At 36.8% G+C, this 20,770-nt stretch overlaps 1 protein-coding gene across 2 annotated transcripts in view; it reads right to left on the minus strand.

Annotated features, from left to right (window-relative positions):
- LOC102984370 (pancreatic alpha-amylase) overlaps nucleotides 1–19,598 on the minus strand; it is a 126,932-nt gene extending 107,334 nt beyond the window's left edge. The window contains exon 1 of one of the 2 annotated variants that reach the window (XM_055084399.1): nucleotides 19,512–19,598. The gene's annotated coding sequence lies outside the window, so the exon portion shown is untranslated. Of the gene's footprint in view, nucleotides 1–14,246; nucleotides 14,332–19,511 lie in introns of those variants that run through there. The other variant, XM_007105740.3, reaches the window with a different exon arrangement.
- Nucleotides 19,599–20,770: the final 1,172 nt, after the last annotated feature.

Raw genomic sequence — 20,770 nt, forward strand, 5'->3', positions numbered from 1 at the left:
CGCGGCATGTGGGATCTTCCCGGACCGGGGCACGAACCCGTGTACCCTGCATCAACAGGCGGATTCTCAACCACTGCGCCACCAGGGAAGCCCTGAGTGCCTGCTTTTTGCTAAGTACATGGATGATACTCAGGATACAATGATGAAGAAGATGAACAAGATTTTATTCTTGAGCAGCTTACATTCTAGTGGAAAAACAGAAAATACATGAGTTAATAATAATAATAATAATAATAAAACACTTCAAGATGGCAATAAGAACTAATACGAAATAACAGTGTAATGAAATAGAAAATGACTTCACCATCAGGGTATTTTAGACTGAATAGTCTGGGAAGGTATCTTCAAGAAAGTGATTTTCAACTAGAATTTGGAGGTTTAGAAGCAGCTAGTTATTTGAAGATCAGAGAAAGAGAAATCTAGATAGAACAAAGTGCAATAGTAAAAGCCCAAGGTAGGAAAAAGCTTAGAATACTCAAGTCTCTCTGTCACTCTCTCTCTCTCTCTTTCTCTCTCTCTCTCTCTCTCTCTCTCACACACACACACAGAGTCAGCACAGCTAAACAGTGTGTGATAAAAGGGAGAGTAAAGTAAAACTGTATTCCTGTAAGAAGCATATTTTACAATGTAAATGTTAACATGAATACATACTTAGAGCACAAACTGTTTATTTGTAATCTGAAAAGAACTATCAATAAAAATGTTAAACAGGTGAAGAACATCCATAAAATCTCCCAGCAATACCATCTAAGTGACCTTTTATAACAATGTTTTCCTTATTGAGGGAATATTAACCTTTTTAAACATCTGGCATTATATATATCTACAAAGTCTGTAATCATGTGTTATTTAACTAAGATTAGATCTTTTTGTTAAGTCCTTCACTAATAGAAGGAAAATAACAATTAGGGCCAACTGATTTCACAGTCAAAATATTGTCTTAACTATCTAGTGCAAGCATTTGTAATGTTTCAATTTCAAACAGAAACAGAATATTCAATTCAGTTCTGGTTTCAGTCCCAACCAAAGTTTTTAGTTATTTAAGTTTCTGCCTTAAGAAATTAAGAAATTTCAATATGAGGACTTCCCTGCTGGCACAGTGGTTAAGAATCCACCTGCCAATGCAGAGGACACGGGTTCAAGTCCTGGTCTGGGAAGATCCCACATGCCGCGGAGCAACTAAGCCCATGAGCCACAACTACTGAGTCTGTGCTCTAGAGCCCGTGAGCTACAACTACTGAGTCCACATGCCACAACTGCTGAAGCCCGTGTGCCTAGACCCCGTGCTCCACAACCAGAGAAGCCAGTGCAATGAGAAGTCCATGCACATCAAGGAAGAGTAGCCCCCGCTCGCAACAACTAGAGAAAGCTCGTGCACAGCAACAAAGACCCAATGCAGCCAAACATGAATAAATAAATAGATAGATAAATAAAGAGTAGCTCCCGTTCGCCATAACTAGAGAAAGCCCAGGTGAAGCAACGAAGACTCAGTGCAGCCAAAAATGAATAAATAAATAAGTAAACAAACAAATAAATAAATGAGAAGTCCATGCACATCAAGGAAGAGTAGCCCCCGCTCGCAACAACTAGAGAAAGCTCGTGCACAGCAACAAAGACCCAATGCAGCCAAACATGAATAAATAAATAGATAGATAAATAAAGAGTAGCTCCCGTTCGCCATAACTAGAGAAAGCCCAGGTGAAGCAACGAAGACTCAGTGCAGCCAAAAATGAATAAATAAATAAGTAAACAAACAAATAAATAAAAATTTTAAATGAAAAAATAAAAAAAGAAATTTCAGTATGACATTTTATTCTGAGGTGGGTAGATATTAATAAAACGTACAACCATAGAAAATTAGCTACATCAAGACATTAAGTTTAGAGAAGGTAATTCTGTGGCTTCTATTCCATTAGGACATAATCACAGGACCCAAATCTGACCAGACATAAGATCTTTAGACTCATTCAGTCCACCACTGCACCACAGAACATCTGAGCAAACCCCTCGGTGACGGTGTTGTACCAGAACGTCTTTCCTGATGTCCTGGATGTTTTGGAAACTGTGGGTTTTACCATCAAAAGCAGTGTCACTGTGAAAGACTTTGAGTTCATATATGATACGGTAAGGTCTTAAGTGCTAATGATCACAGTACTGAGATAAGGCATATTTCAAAATATAAGCACTGATGCATTTAAGTTGTATTGCTAATCTTGTAAATACATTACGGTAACTAAGCGAAGCAACAAGTCTATTCTCAGTAGAATGATTTATAGGTAGGTTGGGCAGGAGGTTTGCAGCAGGGTTAGGTGCCAAAGTGAGTCTGGAGTGATAATTCCAGATAATCAAAAAAGGAAACAAAGAATACATCCAATGATTAAAATAATTCTAATAGCGCTATAATTTCTAACAGTGAATGATGGAACCACTGAGAATTCTAAAGTGTTTCTGCTTTTCTGCCTGGCTACAGGGTATGCTCCATTCTATTTAAGTGTTGAGGTTCTGTGATCTTAATTTACAGTGATGTATTTGTTTGTTGTTTTTCTAAGAATAAGAGGAGATAATGGAGTGGTATCGTAGAATTCAGACTGTAAATTTAATGTCCATAAAAATCCATGAGCACAGTGTATCCAGTCAGAAATGTTTTGTGGAGGGATTCTCAACATGATCAGAAGCTGTAATGATGATACAATTCAACCAATAAAAAAGGACTGAGAGAGACAAGACCTCTCTCTTTCCCAAGAAATCAGGAAACCTTGAAGAAAGAACTCATAAAGAAATAAAGGCAAAACCTGATCAAATGGTTAAGGGAAAGGAGGGAGGAGTCTGAGTCCTCTAATGCCTCTGTCTCTCAGATGGATTGTGGTCAAATTCCCACAGAGTGATTGCTAAAGTCTGAAGAAGGAACAAATGCATATACTCTGAAATTCTTTGTGATACATTTGAATTAAAAGGCAACACTGATCTGCGACATGCAACATAGTGTTGCATGAAAGAGATTCTTCCCAAACAGAAAAAGACTTTGGCACTAAAGAGCTCTAACAGCAGCTTTGGCATGGAAGTGTGGCCTCAACAGCATGGTCTCTGCACAAGGATAATCTGCATCAGCCGGGAAGGGGCTGGTGGTCTATATTAGTCAAAAGACAGTTTCACATGGTAGCTTAGCAGGCATCAAGGAAGCCACAATATAAAGGAGGAAGATGGCTGGTGCCACACGGTTCAGGAGAATACAATCATGTCTGAGATATGGCATCACATCTTCCAGACAGAGAATCTGGAAGACTTTGAGGGCAAGCTTTCAATGCCACAGGAAATGGGTGGAGTCAGAGTTTGAGACATACAATGAAACATATGAATCTTCAGACACATCTTCACTGAGACCAGAGAGTTGATATGAAACCTAACTGAGGAAACAAAGTTATTGGCTAAAGAACCCCTTTTATTCAGCAAATCTGCACTTTCAGGAGAAATAACAAATGAATTAAGTATGAGTCCAGGATATAGTGAAACATTTAGATGACATGGAGTACATGACCCTTGAAATGAGGGGTCATGTGTGTACTAGCAAAGTGATATGACAAGTGAGTCCAGAAAAAGAGAATTTTGGAGAGAGACTGCAGAGCAAAAAGAAGCATAGGTTTTAGTATGAATGCTTTGGATTTCAAGTGACAAAAACAATCCAGAACAATTTGTTGCTTTGTCACTGGGAAGTTAAGGGATACAGATGGCTTTGGACTAGAATTAAAAGCTCAAAGAAACCTCAAGACATTTTCTGTCTCCATCTCTTGGCTCTGCTTTCCAGTGTCTTGGCTTCATTCTCAGGCAGGCTTTTCCCACACAGTGGCAAAACTGGTCAAATGCAGTGTCAAGCTTACTTCCCAGCAGACTGGTAAACTCAGAGAAAAAAGTAAGCACCTCTTTCCCAACAGTGTAAGCCAAAGACTCAAGACTGACTCTTAATTGGTCTGGCTCGGCGTATAAACCCACCCCTGAACCAAACATTGCGACAAGGGAATGGAATGTCCTGATTGTTCCAGAATAGATCACATGCCTACCCCTGCAGGTGAGAAATAAGGCTAACTGTGCCTTAACAGAATGGGTGAAACATGGTCTCTGTGTGGTTTCTTACCAGGAAACTTATGTACTGTTACCACTAAAGGAGGAGGGGATGCTTGGCAGGGATGAACAATAAATACTCATCTCATGCACATGTTGGAATCTTCTGGCTCATGTGGATAATATCCTGGAAGGAATTATCACAAAAAGTTATTGCTAACTATAATAATTAACTATAAAAGGAAACTACATAATCTTAGAATTATGGTAGTGGAAAGTGTGCATGTACTTGTAAGTATGTTGCCTAATAAGTACATTGTGGATTTAGTATACCCTATTTGTCTTGAAGTGTCCATGATAAATGTTGAGTTTGGTTTTTGTCTGTACTTGCCTTTGATAATTTTGGTCTGGATTATTATTCCAAATTCTGTAGTTTGTCAATGCTAAAGAAATATACATGCGTGTCTTTTGCCATATGGCTTTGCAGTTCTTCCTATTAGAGTATACAGAGTATATCTGCTTACTCAAATGGCATTACTTCTTACTCAAAGCCACTAATAGAGCTCTTAGGCTTGTCCATGTGTCTTGCTTTAATCAATGGAATATTTTCACACTGAGGCAAGCAAAGGCTTTAAATGTTCTTTCATGACAAGACTTGGTCCCTGTATTTCTGCTTTGCATCATGAAAAGAACATACCTTGAGCGGCCACTGACTGAAGAAAATGGATCAGACATGACTTTAACTCACAGTCTGAAGTCAAGCCCAGGTAAACGACATCATGAAGCCAAGCTGTCTCCAACAACCTACAGACCTCGGAGCAGGAAAATTCAGCATTTGTTGTTTTAAGCTCCCAAGATTTTGAGTTTCTTGATTATGCAGCATTATTGCAGCTGAAAACTATTCAGCTTTTCACACTCCCTGTGAATTACATTCCACTTATTTTCAACATAATATATTGTATAAAAATGCAGCTGTTAAAAATACTAAGAACATTTTGACATATAACAGATTATTTCATAATATTCTTTCGAACACTGTAACTTTTAAAGGTCTCAAAAACATTTTCCACAGAAGGTATTGAATTTAAAAATCAAAATATAACATTTACAAAATTTCTTCCTGTACTTAAGTTTAAAAGCAATATATCATGCCTCTATAGATGCTTTCAAGTGGTCCTGGACAAGGAGGGAGGAGGTGAGGGCGGGCAATCCAGCTCCCAAACATCCCACTGCAATTCCAAAGAGAGGAGCCTCATTATCAGTTTTATACATTGATTTTCCACAGGAGGTTTTGATTTTAAAAGGGGCAGGGGGAGGGGATTGTCCTGATAAGTTAAAAAACACGTTTGTGACCTATGTGACTACACAGTCATCCTACCTAGAAAATTACAAATTTTCTCCTTACTCTTAAAAGTAATTTGTTTCTGTATACCCAAATTACATCCACATATAAATAGCTAAAAAATAATCAATAATTATGCTAAATGATGCATCATAGAGGAAATATCCCTTTCCTCCACAACCTAATCACATTATAAAAAGTAAGTGTTCTTATCACTCATTTAGCCATGCCTTTACCAGAATATGTCCCATGTTAAACGTTGCCAACTGAAAAGATCTTAGCTCCTTGTTAAGTGTACCCTTGAGAGAGGAAATGAAACATTCTCTCATTTGCACTCATAAGAGTACATCTGTGGAATATGTATGTTACTGCTAAATAGAAAACAAACATACTTCCACGCAGCTTTTCAGCTTTTGTGTAAGTAGATTATGTCAGATTCTGACACTCAGAGCATTCTTTACCCTCTAGTGGAAAGTGACGTGGTAGTCAGTGACTGACATTTGGCGGTTGGAAGACTGCTCAGAATCTACCTACATATCCTCCCTGTTAGATATTCCTACCACTGCAATCACACTTCTGAGTTAAGACATTATCTCCAGGAGGTTTTTTAAAATAATCATTAAAATTTAATTCAGTTATTATAAACTATCAATATATTAAGCCATTAACACCTACTAAGTTGGTTTTTTGTTTTTTTGTTGTGCGCGGGCCTCTCACTGTTGTGGCCTCTCCCATTGCGGAGCACAGGCTCCGGACACGCAGGCTCAGCGGCCATGGCTCACGGGCCTAGCCGCTCCACGGCATGCGGAATCCTCCCGGACCAGGGCATGAACCCATATCCCCTGCATCGGAAGGCAGACTCTCAACCACTGCGCCACCAGGTAAGCCCTCCCTACTAAGTTTTTGAGGCAGTAAGAAGGGATAAATTTTATTTTCTTTGAGGACTCATTTCCTCTTTTCTTTTGATAGCTTACTAAGAAGATTGACTCCACAGGTCTGAGTGAGCTCAATGGAAGAACAGGGAATACCAGAGGCTGGACTCAGAAGCCATATTTTCTAAGAAAGCCACTTATTGGCTGCTCCCTCCCATATTTATATTGCATTGGGGAAGTGGGGGTCTATGTCTGCTGAGCACTTTCTGTGGTCACCCAGTCCACATGTGCCAGCCAAAGCATCACTGTTTGTGGATTAATGAAACTGTGAAGCATTATATGTGTTGTGTTTGTAACATTCCCCAGTAAACCCTCTTTTACGTTTACTGTAATGAAGTTAGTATGTCCTTCGAGACACAAACATGTTACTGGTTGAGATGAGTTAACAAAAAGAAAAAAAGTTTTAATGGAAGAACTTGTGAGAGTAAAATTGTAAAATTGTGGGATGCTATTCTTCTGAGTTTTCCATGACCAAATGTTGCATAAGGGTAGGAAGGCTCCAAAAGGGGGAGAAAAATCAAAGACAATCATGGGGCATGGATAGGAATTCCAGAGCAAATGAACTGTTAGAGAGAGCTCTGAATATTTATTACTGTGTCACTAGCAAGGAACAGTGAAAATATATAGAAAGAAACTATAATTGAGGTTATTTTCTCATATTCTTTTTCTTCTTTAAAACTCTTGACTTTTACACAACATACTTATTGTCCTTTCAAAACACCAAAAAGTATGAAGGAGATTATTTTTCTCTATTCATCTTCTTTTTCTATTTTGAGGAATAGCTACACATACCGAACGCTCTGGCGTCTCTCTGCCACTTCACTCACTAGAGGAAGTGGGTAAAGTCTTTTTGAGGAGTTTGGAAGGAAATATTGCACACATGTAGCCCAGCTCCTTCTCTTTCTCTTGTTGGTTGATACAGGTATTCTGCTTTTTTCTTCTAGAGAGGCTCTGCCCCGTCCAGGGGAGCCCTGCTCCAGTTCAGGCTCTTGAATGTAAATGTCGATCTAATTCTTAGGTTCACTATTAAGAATGCCGCTCGCCCGCTGATAAAAACTAGTCTCTTACATTATTAGCTTTTAAATAAAGGTAATCGTTTTGATTTGTATCTTCCTTACACTTTTGTTTGCTTTTTCAGTAAGTTTCACCCCAGGACCTGGGAAGATGGACTCTTATGTAGCGACACCTCTAAGGCTGCACACTGAAAATGTTTCCATATAGTACCTCTAAAATTAAACCTCTATAACATGAAACTGTATTTACACAAAATATTTTCTTTTACTCAGAAAAATTTCTGTATAGATATTAGTCCTTTTAATTTTTCTCCCCTTTGTTTTTTTCTAACAACAAAAAATGTATACCAATTTCTTCTTTAATTTGGTATCTTTAGACTATAAAGCAGAAAATGCTTTATACTAAATAATGCCTTTCCTTCTCAAATGAAAAAATTTTAAGTTTATTCTCATTGGAGGAGCGTTTTGCTGGATGTAAGTCTCTATTCTAATTTTTTTTAATGTATTAATACTCATTTTGGTAAAGGAAAACATTTCGTAGCTAAACTTTCATCTTCTACAAAGCCAGCAATATTACTAAAACCATCCATTTCTGGCAGATTGAGGGGCTTTGTAAAATGTTATAGTATGCTTGAGGTGTCACTGGACTGACAGTTAAATCAAGGGATAGTTCTGTTATTTCCATCCCCAGTGATATAAAAATAGTAAGCAGGAAGTAGGTTGTCATTCAAAATCAGTGATTTCAACACATGACAATAGTAGCCTGGAGTGAGGATTGACAGATGTAGGTTTACACAAATCTGAAAGGATTCAAAGATTGGCAGACCTATGTGCAAGTGGACTACAAGTGTTGAATTCAGTTTCATTTAAACTACACAGCTCGGGGCTAGTAGGAGGAGTGAAGCAGACCACAAAATTAATGTAACCTAAAACTTAATAAACTAACTCTGTATTACTATCAGTTTAAGGAATGATAGTTCCTAGAATTTCCCCACGGAAACATATAAAGGTCTTGCATAGAAAGTGATCTTCTACATAGTCAGAAATGCCATTGCTGGTATCGATATATCAAATCTATTAGGAAAGCCTTGACAGAAAGTGTGTTTTTCTGATATTAGTCTGTTTCTACCTATCCAACCTATTTTCCCCTCATATCCCATAAATCTCCCTCTGCAGACTCACTAATCAACTAATCTATTTAGTACCACCACACAGTCTCTTTCATTCCTCTGTGCCTCTGTCACTACTTTTCTTCTTGGAATACTCCTCCCTCTTTTCTCCTCCTTACAAATCCTCATCTATATATCAAGCCCTTCCTTTTCCACAAAGCTTTCTCAACCATTTCAGAACAGGCATCATTTTCCTCCTTTGAAGTCAAACACCCTACTACCCATACTTCATTATGCATACTGTTACAATATTTTCCTCTATTTTTATTAATGTATCACATAGTTCTCCTTTGCTCTCACAACTAGACTCCTACTTAAACATGGGTAACATGTTTCAAAGTACCTAAAAGAGTCCTATGCACTTAATAAACATATGTTGGATTGATTGATATGCGCTTTCATTGTAAGCTACAGAATTTACTTAATCTTTACTTGCGGCCCTATAGCACATGGAAGATAATATACAAAGCTAAGGTTGACGTTTCTGATAGAGGCATTCCTACAGATCCTATGACCTAGAACTGAATTAGACGTACTAAACTCAAGACAGAGAGGTTTTCTGTCAACTGACTTTTACAGCTAAGGACACACAGACTGACCCTGGCAAGAGTTCAAATTAGAGTTGAATGTTACTTTCTGCTCCAGTTCCAATGCTCTGTGATTTTCTTTCTTCCTTGAATTCGATTTTAGGAGAGTACTAGGCTGACAGACCTCAGCACTAAGAATAAGAAACACATCTTTATTGAGAACATGAAGAAATATGCGTTTCCAATATGCGTTTAGGCAGAAATAATGATTAGTATATTATATACAATTTCTCATTTAATACATCAGACTAAAACAGTAGATATTCCTTTAATTTTACAGGTGAGGAAACTGAGCTTCAAAGTAAATTCTGTAGCTTACAATGAAAGCGCATATCAATCAATCCAACATATGTTTATTAAGTGCATAGGACTCTTTTAGGTACTTTGAAACATGTTACCCATGTTTAAGTAGGAGTCTAGTTGTGAGAGCAAAGGAGAACTATGTGATACATTAATAAAAATAGAGGAAAATATTGTAACAGTATGCATAATGAAGTATGGGTAGTAGGGTGTTTGACTTCAAAGGAGGAAAATGATGCCTGTTCTGAAATGGTTGAGAAAGCTTTGTGGAAAAGGAAGGGCTTGATATATATAGATGAGGATTTGTAAGGAGGAGAAAAGAGGGAGGAGTATTCCAAGAAGAAAAGTAGTGACAGAGGCACAGAGGAATGAAAGAGACTGTGTGGTGGTACTAAATAATAAGTACTAAATAATAAGTGTTTCCAAAATGTCCATTCATTGAATTGATGCACATATAATCATTTTATAACAAATAAGACCTTGAAAAGTATCCCAAAATATCAGTTGGATTTTGCAGATTTGCTATTATAGGGAAATAATACATATTTTACCTTTTATTCTTGTGTAAATGGTGCTCTTTGTACCTAAACCCTTTCAAGACACCCATTTCTACCTAAAAACAAATTATGTGAGTGGCTCTTACTCACACTTTTTTTTTCCCCAGAGTCTATGTTCAAAGGACAAAAAGAGCAAACAGACTGCACATCTGCCCATCTGATATGTTCAATTTCTTGTGAAAGACCTTTAAAGGTCTTTTAATATATCACTTTCCATTCTGTTTTTTTTTTTTGAAGTATTGTTTTTATTGGAGCCCTTGAATGATTTCTTCTAAAACTTTATAATTTTCTGCAACAAATTCTAAGCTACATCTGATGGATCTAGATGTTTTTCCCTTTATCTCTAAACTTATTTTATTTAAGAGGTTTGCAGTGGGAAACAAAAGAGAAGAAAATTTAAGTCAATTGAACTAGCCCTGAATAAAGACCCTGAAATTTTTTCCACACACTTTCATATTGGAAGGAAGGAAACTGCTTTGATACAGCCATAAGAACAAAATGCAAATGTTCTAAAAACTTTGGTTTAAATACGTGAAGACTTTTCTATCCTTTGCAAAAACCATCTGACTTATCTCTACATACCACAGAAAGTAATCTCTTTAGAGATTTGGTTTATTGAACATAAGTGTCTTTTTGGAAGTTTTGAAGTATTGTTTTTATTGGAGCCCTTGAATGATTTCTTCTAAAACTTTATAATTTTCTGCAACAAATTCTAAGCTACATCTGATGGATCTAGATGTTTTTCCCTTTATCTCTAAACTTATTTTATTTAAGAGGTTTGCAGTGGGAAACAAAAGAGAAGAAAATTTAAGTCAATTGAACTAGCCCTGAATAAAGACCCTGAAATTTTTTCCACACACTTTCATATTGGAAGGAAGGAAACTGCTTTGATACAGCCATAAGAACAAAATGCAAATGTTCTAAAAACTTTGGTTTAAATACGTGAAGACTTTTCTATCCTTTGCAAAAACCATCTGACTTATCTCTACATACCACAGAAAGTAATCTCTTTAGAGATTTGGTTTATTGAACATAAGTGTCTTTTTGGAAGCTTTTATCATATATTGGTTCAGCATCTAGGGGCACTCTGTTTGGAAGCTGAATGATAATAAAAAATGATCCTGATCATCATAATATTGAGATTACTCTGCAAAGGCATGAGCTAATGTCCCAATCATTCTGTTATCCGTCATACTCTATGATGGTGTTTGTTGGCTCAGTTTTGAGTTACAAATGAAAGTCTAATCACAAATAATAATTCTTCAACACAAATAGTTACTTTCCCTTCCATGAGAAGAGAAATAACTCAGTATTCATAGACAGAATTACTTCTGTAGATAAAATGAAACATCTAAAGGAAGAAAGTGTTAACAAGTTATTACACATGAGAAAAGGATTAGAAAATACTGTGAACAAAGAAAAAATAGATTTCAAGTGTATTATACCCAGACCATGTGGCATCATTTTGCCTGTTTAGGAGTACTTGGTTGACATAATAAGGGTATAGTGTACCAAAGAGTTGACAGCTCTTATGGTTTGAAAATCCTAGAAATGTGATGGGGTTTTGTCAAGGTACTTGACTTCCTCATGATTTTTTTCTAGCTTTATTGAAGAATAATTGACAAATAAAACTTTATATATTTAAAATGTACAATGTGATGATTAGATATAACATTAGCACTATGAAGTGATTGCCAAGAGCAATTTAGTTCACATATCCATCACCTCACATAGTTAACTCCTTTTTTTAAAATTATTTTTTGGTAAGCACTATTAAAATCTATTCTAAACGAATTTCAAGTGTACAATCCCATATTATCAACTATAGTGACCTCACTGTACAGTAGATCCTCAGGACTTATTCACCTTATAACTGAAGGTTTGTACCCTGTGGACTACATCTCTCCATTTGCCCACCCCCCACCCACCCCAGGCCCTGACAGCTACCATTTCTACTCTCTTTCTATGAGTTCAGCTCTAATTTTTTAACGCACCACACGTAAGTAATACCATACAAAATTTGTCTTTCTCTGCCTGGCTTATTTCACTCAGCACAATGCCCTTCAAGTTGACAAATAACATTATCTTTATCCATTCACTGCTGATAGACATTTAGGTTGTTCCCACGTTTTGGTTATTGTAATACTGCACTGAACATGACGGTGCATATATCAATTTGAGTAATTGATTTCATTTCTTTCGAATTTATACGCAGGAGTGGGACTGCTTGGTCATATGGTAGTACTACGTTTAATTTTTTGAGGAACTTCATATTGTTTTCCATAATAGTTGTATCAATTTACATTTCTACCAACAGTATACCTGGGTTACCTTTTTCCACATCTTTGCCGACACTTGTTATCTCTTGTCTTTTTGATAATAGACATCCTAACACGTGTGAGGTGATATCTTGTGGTCTTGATTTGCTAGTTCCCTGATGATGAGTGATGTTGAGCACCTTTTCACGTACTTCTGGCCAGTTGTATGTCTTCTTTGAAAAATGTTCACTCAGTCCTTTGCCCGTTTTAAAATTGGGTTATTTGGGTTTTTTGCTACTGAGTTGTAAGAGTTCCTTATCTATTGTGAATATTAACTCCTTAACAGATACACTGTTTGCAAATATTTTCTCCCATTCCATAGATTGCCTTGTTTATTTTACTGACTGTTTTCTTTGCTATGCAGACGCTTTTTAGTTTGATCTTGTTCTCCTTGTTTATTTTGGGGGTTCTTTTGTCTGTGATTTTTGGTGTCATATACATGGAATCACTGCTGAGACCAATATCCTGAAGCGTTTTCCTGTTCTCTTCTAGGAGTTTTATGGTGTCAGGTTCTACATTTAAGTCTTTCATTTCAAATAAAATTTTTTCAGTGATGTAAGACAGGGGACCAGTTTCATTATTTTGTATGTGGATATCCAGATTTTCCAACACCGTTTATTGAAGAGACTATCTTTCCCCCATTGATGGGTATTGGCACCCCTGGCAAACATCTTTTGACCATATGTGTGAGGGTTTGTTTCTGAGCTCTGTTGCCTAGTTTTGGGTCAATACCATACTATTTTGATTACTGTAGTTTTGAAATTTAGTTTGAAATAAGGAAGTGTGATGCCTCCAGCTTTCTTTGTCGTTCTCAAGATGACTTGGGATATTCAAGGTCTCTGGTGATTCCATATGGGAATTTTAAGATTGAATTTTATTTCTGTGAAAAATGCTATTGGAATATTGACAGGGATTACACTGTCAATAATAGATCACTTTGGGTGGTATGGACATTTTAACAATATTAATTCTTCCAATCCAAGAACATAAGGCATCTTTCCACTGGTTTACGTCTTCTTCAATTTCTTTCCTCAATGTCTTACAGTTTTCAGCATACAGATCTTTCACTCCCTTGGTTAAATTATTCCTAAGTATTTTATTATTTTTGGTGCGGTTGTAAATCGGATTGCTTTCTTACATTCTCTGATAGCTTGTTGTTATTGTATTGATTTTTTCATGTTGATCTTGTCCTCTGTAAATTTACTGAATTTGTTGATTAATTCTAACAGATTTTTGCTGGAGCCTTTAAGAGTTTCTATATATAAAATCATGTCATCTGCAAACAGAGACAAGTTTATTCTTCCTTTCTCATTTGTATGTCTTTTATGTCTTTGTCTTGCCTAATTGTTCTGGCTAGAAGTTCCCATACTATTTTGAATAGAAATGAGGAGAGGTGAGGTTCCTGATACTAAAGGAAAATTTTTCAGCTTTTCACCTTTCAGTATGATGTTGTCCATGGGCTTGTCCTGTACGACTTTTATTATGTTAAGGTACATTCCTTCTATACTTCATTTGTTGACAGAAGAATGTTGAATTTTGTCAAATACAGGCATATCTCGTTCCTTGTTTTGCTGTGCTTTGCAGATATTGCACTTTTTACAAATTGGAGGTCTGTGGCAACCATGCAAAGAGCAAGTTTAAAGCCATCATTTTCCAACAGCATCTGCTCACTTTGTTACTTTGTCATACATTTGGCAATTCTCGCAATATGTCAAACTTTCTCATTATGATTATGTTTATTGCAGTGATCTGCGATCAGTGATATTAGATGCTATTACTGTAAAACTATTATGCCTCACTGAAGCCTCAGATGAGAGCCTCTTTTAGCAATAAAGTATTTTTTCAAACAGGCATGTACATTTTGAAAGATATAATGCTATTGTACACTTAACAGATTACACTATAAATATAACTTTCACATGCACTGGTGAAGCCAAAAAATTTCTGTGAATGGTTTTATTAAGATACTCACATTATTATGGTGATCTGGAACTGAACCCACGATATCTCTGAGGTATGTCTATACTTCTTCTGCTTCTATTGAGATCCCAGGACATTTATGACCTGAGAAATCAAGGTAATCAGGAATTGGTGAAATGTGGGAAGAATTAGACTGAGGATGAGAGGAATAACTCTATTCCAAGGCCTTATCTTTACTAAGTTTCTACTTCTCAAAAATTGAAATATTTTTCTTTTTTTCGTCTCTTTCATTATGTCACTTTATTTTACAAATAATTATTGAGTTCTTAAATAATATCTGCCAGACCCTGTCCTGCGACTGAGGATTCAATAAAGACCAAAATAGACACTGTCCTTTAGATTTAGGGTGAGTGGTAAGAAGGAAAGTACAGAAAGTCATGACAATAGTAGGGGAATTTGACCTAATCCTGGATAAATGACTTTATAGGAGTGGCCTTTGAACTAAGAATTGAATGATGAATAGCAGTTAATTAGGGAAAGAGGTGAGAAAAGATCCTTCCAAGTAGAAGAGGCAGAATTTCCCAGAGTTGAACTTGAGGAGATAAAAGGAGCTCAGTGAATCTGAGTAACTAAAAGATTAGTATGGCTATAGAAAAAAAAAAAAAAAAGTTGAAGAGGAGAGTTTGGGAGATGAGGCTTCAGAGGCAGAAAGGTCTAATAGCCCTGCTAAGAATTTCGGCCTTTTAGTCTAAGGTAAGTGGTAATCCATTGACAGGATTTTGGAAAGGTGGTGGTGCTGGTGGTGGTTTTCTGATTTGAGAAGACCATTCTGGATGCACAGTAGACAACGGAATGATTAGAGGAAGGGCTAAGGTAGATGCTGATGCTGAAGCGAGCCCCTCCACAATCAACAGAATGTGAAATTCTATCAGTCTGATAGAATAGTAATAGTAATAATTTCAATAGATGTCCTTGATGTTTCATTCTCCTGGACAAGCTCTTTAACCTCTATACACATATGCTCCCTGTACAAATACTGCTATCCCATCATAGAATCCCTTTCAAATATCCTTTTTGAAGTTTGCAGCCTTAAGTCCACAATGTTCATCTTTCCTTCCCGGACATACATACCTGATTATCATGGTTACCCTACTCCCCTGCTAACGACCAGGAAATTCTTAAAAGGGTTCTCTGTGTACATTCTTACCTAAAAGAAAGCATTTAGAAAGTAAATTAGGAATGTGATGCTGAATGCATGATGGTCTGAGTGACATATGAGAAGAGGGTTTCAATGATGAGACCAGATTTCTTGCTTGCAGAACTGAATGACTGGTGATGCCAGTCACTGAGTTATGGGATCACTTATAAAGAACAGGAGCAAGCCATACTAAAACCTGGGTTAGGAGCATTCCAAAATAAGTGGGGGTAAACACCCCCAAAAATCTCCAAGGTGAAAAATAACATGGCCCATTCAAGTAAATGAAGAAAGGCCATCATGACTGAGGGTATGGGATTGCCAAGGGAAAGGGCAAAGCTGAAGTTCGAGGGCTAGGTTCATGCCAGATAATGTGTAGTATTGTAGGTTATCATGAGGAGTTGAGATTTTAGTCTAAATGCAATAAAAATGTAATAGTGTTAGGCATGTGAGTTTGTAATTTGACTTAAATACTATGAATATTACTTTGTGGTTTGTAGTAAAATCAATTGAGGAAGTAAAACAGTACAAACAGGAGAAAAGTTGTTTTGAAACACAGGCAAGACATAATGATGACCTGGATGAAGAGGTGGAAGAGGATACAAGAAAAGAAGTACAAGGAATTAAGAGATAGTATGAAGATAAAAATTCATAGATCATCCTAAGGTTTATATGAAGAAGTAGGGCAAGTTGTTAAGAGAAGGGGGAAAAAATCAAGATACCTCAGGTATCTTAGTAAGTGGTGAAACAGAGCAATGGGGAATACCAAAAGGCTTCTTGAAGAAACAAATTGAAGGTCACATTTTGGATATGTTAAGTAGATGTCTGTGAAATAGTGAAGTAGAGATGTTAAGCATCTCTTGTAAATGTGAGGTTGAAGTCCAAGAAAAGATCTGCTTTCAAGATGCAGGCCTCCATGCCAAAGCATGTGTTTTAAATTCGTGGAAATGATGGCAAATGCTTCGAAGACAGGATTGAAAAGAAAGAGAATTAGATCCAAATGAGTTCTTAAATCAAAGAGAAACTAAGACAATAAAAAAAATCTGAAAAAGAGCGATTAGTGAGAGAGAAGGAAAACAAGGAGTACAATCACAGAGGCCAAAGGAAGAGAGGAGGTGAGAGTGTCTTTTCATATTGAATACTATTGTGAAGAAGAGCAAGATGAGGATAAAAAGGTACATTGTGGTCTTCCCTGGTGGAGCAGTGGTTGAGAGTCCGCCTACCGATGCAGGGAACACGGGTTTGTGCCCCGGTCAGGGAGGATCCCACATGCCGCGAAGCGGCTGGGCCCGTGAGCCATGGCCGCTGAGCCTGCGCGTCCGGAGCATGTGCTCCGCAATGGCAGAGGCCACAACAGCGAGAGGCCCGCGTACCGCCAAAAAAAAAAAAGGTACAGTGTATGAGTAACAAATATTTTGATGTTGACAAGAGCAGATTAAATAAAGTGATGATGGAAACTGAACAGTAAGGAGATGAAAAATGACTAGTGTTGAGGATGTTGAGACTGTGTGATGAAAACTCAGCAGTTTGACTAAGTAGGGAAAAACTGAGGGTCACGGATATTTTAGTTGAAAGATTCTAATGTGAGATATGTAATCTGAGGGGACTAATCTGTCAGAAAAAGAAAGACTGTTAAATCCGAAGAGAAAGGATAATTTAAGAAATAAAGTCCTCACAAAGGTAAAAACGGAGCGAATGGACTTTGGTAAAATGAAGTGCACTTTGTTTATCATAACAGGAGGATAGAAGAAAATGACAGGGGCAAGTATAGATCGATTTATGGGTGAAAAGAAGAGAGAGCTTCCAAGTTATGGCTTCTATTTGCTATTCAATCATTAAAATAAAACAACTGAGAGTTATAAGAAGACCTAGATGAAAGTGTTAATAAATTCCACATTTACAGTCAAGGTGAAGGAGAATAGCTAGAGGATCAGGAAGAAAACTCGGAGTAAATGGTGTCATGAGAGCCCTACATAAACATCCATTCGTATTAGGGGTTAAGAGAGGAAACCAAAGCCATACAACAACATCATGTGAAAGCCATTGGAAAAAGAATGAAAAAAAGAATATAGAGAATGTAGGAGAAGATTCCTGTGAGCTCCAGATAATTAATTATTATAGACTGCATAATGTATTTCTTTTAGTTTTTCACTTATTAAACATGAAAGGGCCTTTATATTGTGAAAAGCACCCAAGTGTTATGACTTTGTATGGGAATCATCATTAAATCAGCTACCCCTAACTAATTAGAAACAACCTATGTAAGAAATACAGACATATATTAGAGATACATAGCTGGGCAAATGGTGTTAATGGCAACAAACATGTTTTTCAACATGCTTTTCTGAGTTCTTAGAAATGCTTTTGACAAAAAGGTTAATGAGAATCTTCTAAAACATAACAAAACGTTGATTGTAATGATATTATAATTATTTAAGTATACTTTTTTTTATGCCTTTCTGAGTTTTTCAAGTTGGTTACTTATTAGAGCTGATCTAAATGACATTTTATAACAATATATTCCTTATTGAGGGAATATTAACCTTTTTAAACATCTTCCATTATATATATATACACACACACATATATATATACATATAAAAAGTCTGTAAGCAATTATTATTTAACAGGATTAGATCTATTTCTAAAGTCCTACACTAATAGAAGGAAAATAACAATTAGAGCCAACTGAATTCACAGTCAAAATACTGCCTTAACTACCTACTGCAAACATTCGCAATGTTTTGATTTCAAAAAGAAACAGAATATTCAATTCAGTTCTGGTATCACAACCAATATTTTTAGTTACTGAAGTTTCTGCATTAAGATTTAAGAAACTATTTGGAAGATGAATGACCATGAATTGAGGAAACAGACCTTTCCCCCTGCCCCCTCTATCAAATCCTTTGCTTAATTCATTGGCTATAGCAGTACAGTGTGGCTTTTTTTTTTCTCTTATCTCTTATAACCAAATATCCCTTATACCTGATAAAACACTAGATTAATACATTCACATCCATTTTCCTTCGTAATACATGAAATACTACTAGAGAGAATATAGTACATGTGGGGAAAAAGATCCATTCATTCAGCAAGCATTAACTGAGTGTCTGCCTTTTGCTAAAGCACAAGGATGATATTCAGGATACAATGATGAACAAGACAGACAAGATTTTGTTCTCGAGCAGCTTATATTTTAATGGAAAGGAAAGAAAATACATGAGTAAATAATAATAATAATAAAACAATTTAAGATGGCAGTAAGAACTAGTATGAAATAACAGTGTAATAAAATAGAAAATGACTTCACCATCAGGGTATTTTAGCCTGAATAGTCAGGGAAGGTATCTCGGAGAAAGTGATTTTTAGGTAGAATTTGAAAGATTAGAAGGAGCCCGTTATTGAAGATAGAAGTAAGAGCGACCTAGATAGAAGAAAGTGCAATAGTAAAAGCCCAGGTAGAAAAAAGCTTAGAGTACTCAGTGACACTAAAAAAATAAAATAAAATAAAGACAGTGCATCTAAATAATGTGTGATCAAGGGGAGAGTAAAACGAGATTAGGTCAAAGAGGTAGGCCAGATCATGTAGGACCCTTTGGAACATAATGAAAGAGAAAGCCATTGGGGGTCAAAGAAGGGGAGCTAAGAGATTCTGATTTACTTAAAAAAATATCATTCTTCTTCTTCTGTGAAGAAATTGGATTACAGGAAGACAACAGTGGAGGCAAGGAGATCAGTTAGGCTTTTTCAGTGGTCTAGGAAAGTAGTAAGTGGCTTGGAGTGCTGCACTGACAGAATACATTTCAGAGGTAGAAAGGCAATAGGTTTATACATAGATTCAAGCTGAAGAATGAGGGAAAGAGAAATATTAAAGAAATAGGTATTTGGTGATACCATTTATTAAGATGAGGAAAAATGAGGAAGTACTAGCTTTTTGGAGCGGGTACCAAGAGCACTCTATGAATCCTAATGCTCTCCTTTGGTCCTTTCTAGGACCCAAAGTGGGTCCATATTCACCCACTTTATGAATATTCTCTGTGTCCTGTTTTCTTATTCAGTTCAAGCTGCTATAACAAGAATACCATAGACTGGATGGCTTATAATTAAATATTTATTTCTCACATTTCTGGAGTCTGGGAAACCCAAGACCAAAATATCAGAAGATCCAATGTCTGGTGAGAACCCCCTTCCATGTTCACAGATGGCCATCTTCTTCTTGGATCCTCATAAGCTGTAGAGTAAAGAAAATCTCAGTCTCTTTCCCTTCTTACAAGGACACTAATCCCATCAGGGGGGCTTCACTCTCATGACTTCACCTTAATGTATTTACTTCTCAAAGTCCCCATAGCCTAATACCATTCCATTGGGAGTTGGGGTATCAACATTTGAATTTTTGGTGGGGTGGAACACAAACATGAAGCCCCTAACACCTATCCATTGCAAAACTAAAATTTCTTCATATTTTACAAGGAATTTTATTCCTCCATGACTTTCACGCACTTTATTTAACTTTCTATGGTTCCCTTCCATCACCCCTGAATATCTAGTAACTTCTCTTCCTTTCAGATACAGTTGAAAAAGCATCTGTATGAAGCTTACCTTGATATTCCCAGGAATAGTTAATGACTCCTCTGTAAGACAGCTTTTTAACTTATATGATATCATTAAGTGATATTTGATTTATATTATAAAAACTAAGTATTTATATGGCCATCATTCTGGGACCAATCTTCTTTTTTTTTTTTTTTTTTGCAGTACGTGGGCCTCTCACTGTTGTGGCCTCTCCCGCTGCGGAGCACAGGCTCCAGATGCGCAGGCTCAGCGGCCATGGCTCACGGGCCTAGCTGCTCCGCGGCATGAGGGATCTTCCCAGACTGGGGCACGAACCCGTGTCCCCTGCATTGGCAGGGGGACTCTCAACCACTGCGCCACCAGGGAAGCCCTGGGACCAATCTTCTTAAAGGTAGACTTCATATTTAATATTCCTTGCAAAACAAATAGCATAATGGCTTATGTGATCAATAAATGGTTACAATATACAGACTCTAAAATCCAGGTATTGTGCAAGACATTGGTGTAGCTTGGGTCATGTCCACATTGATTTTTTTTAAGTAAATGAACACCATGTCAGAAACTGTGTAATACAGTCAACTCTAATCCTTGCAAAAACTTTGTATACATAAAGGAACTAAGGCTAAGAGAGATTGAATAAATTGTTCAGGCTCATTTAATAAGTAACAAAGCCAAAATCTGATAATCGTCCTACCACGAGTCAACATTCTCTGTACTACACCAATGTTTCTCATAGAATTCTCAGGTTGTAATGTCCAATATGGTAGCCAAAAGCAACACTTTGCTATTGAACCCCTGAAATATGATTT

Source organism: Physeter macrocephalus, chromosome 4 (assembly GCF_002837175.3).
Source record: "Physeter macrocephalus isolate SW-GA chromosome 4, ASM283717v5, whole genome shotgun sequence".
NCBI lineage: Eukaryota > Metazoa > Chordata > Mammalia > Artiodactyla > Physeteridae > Physeter > Physeter macrocephalus.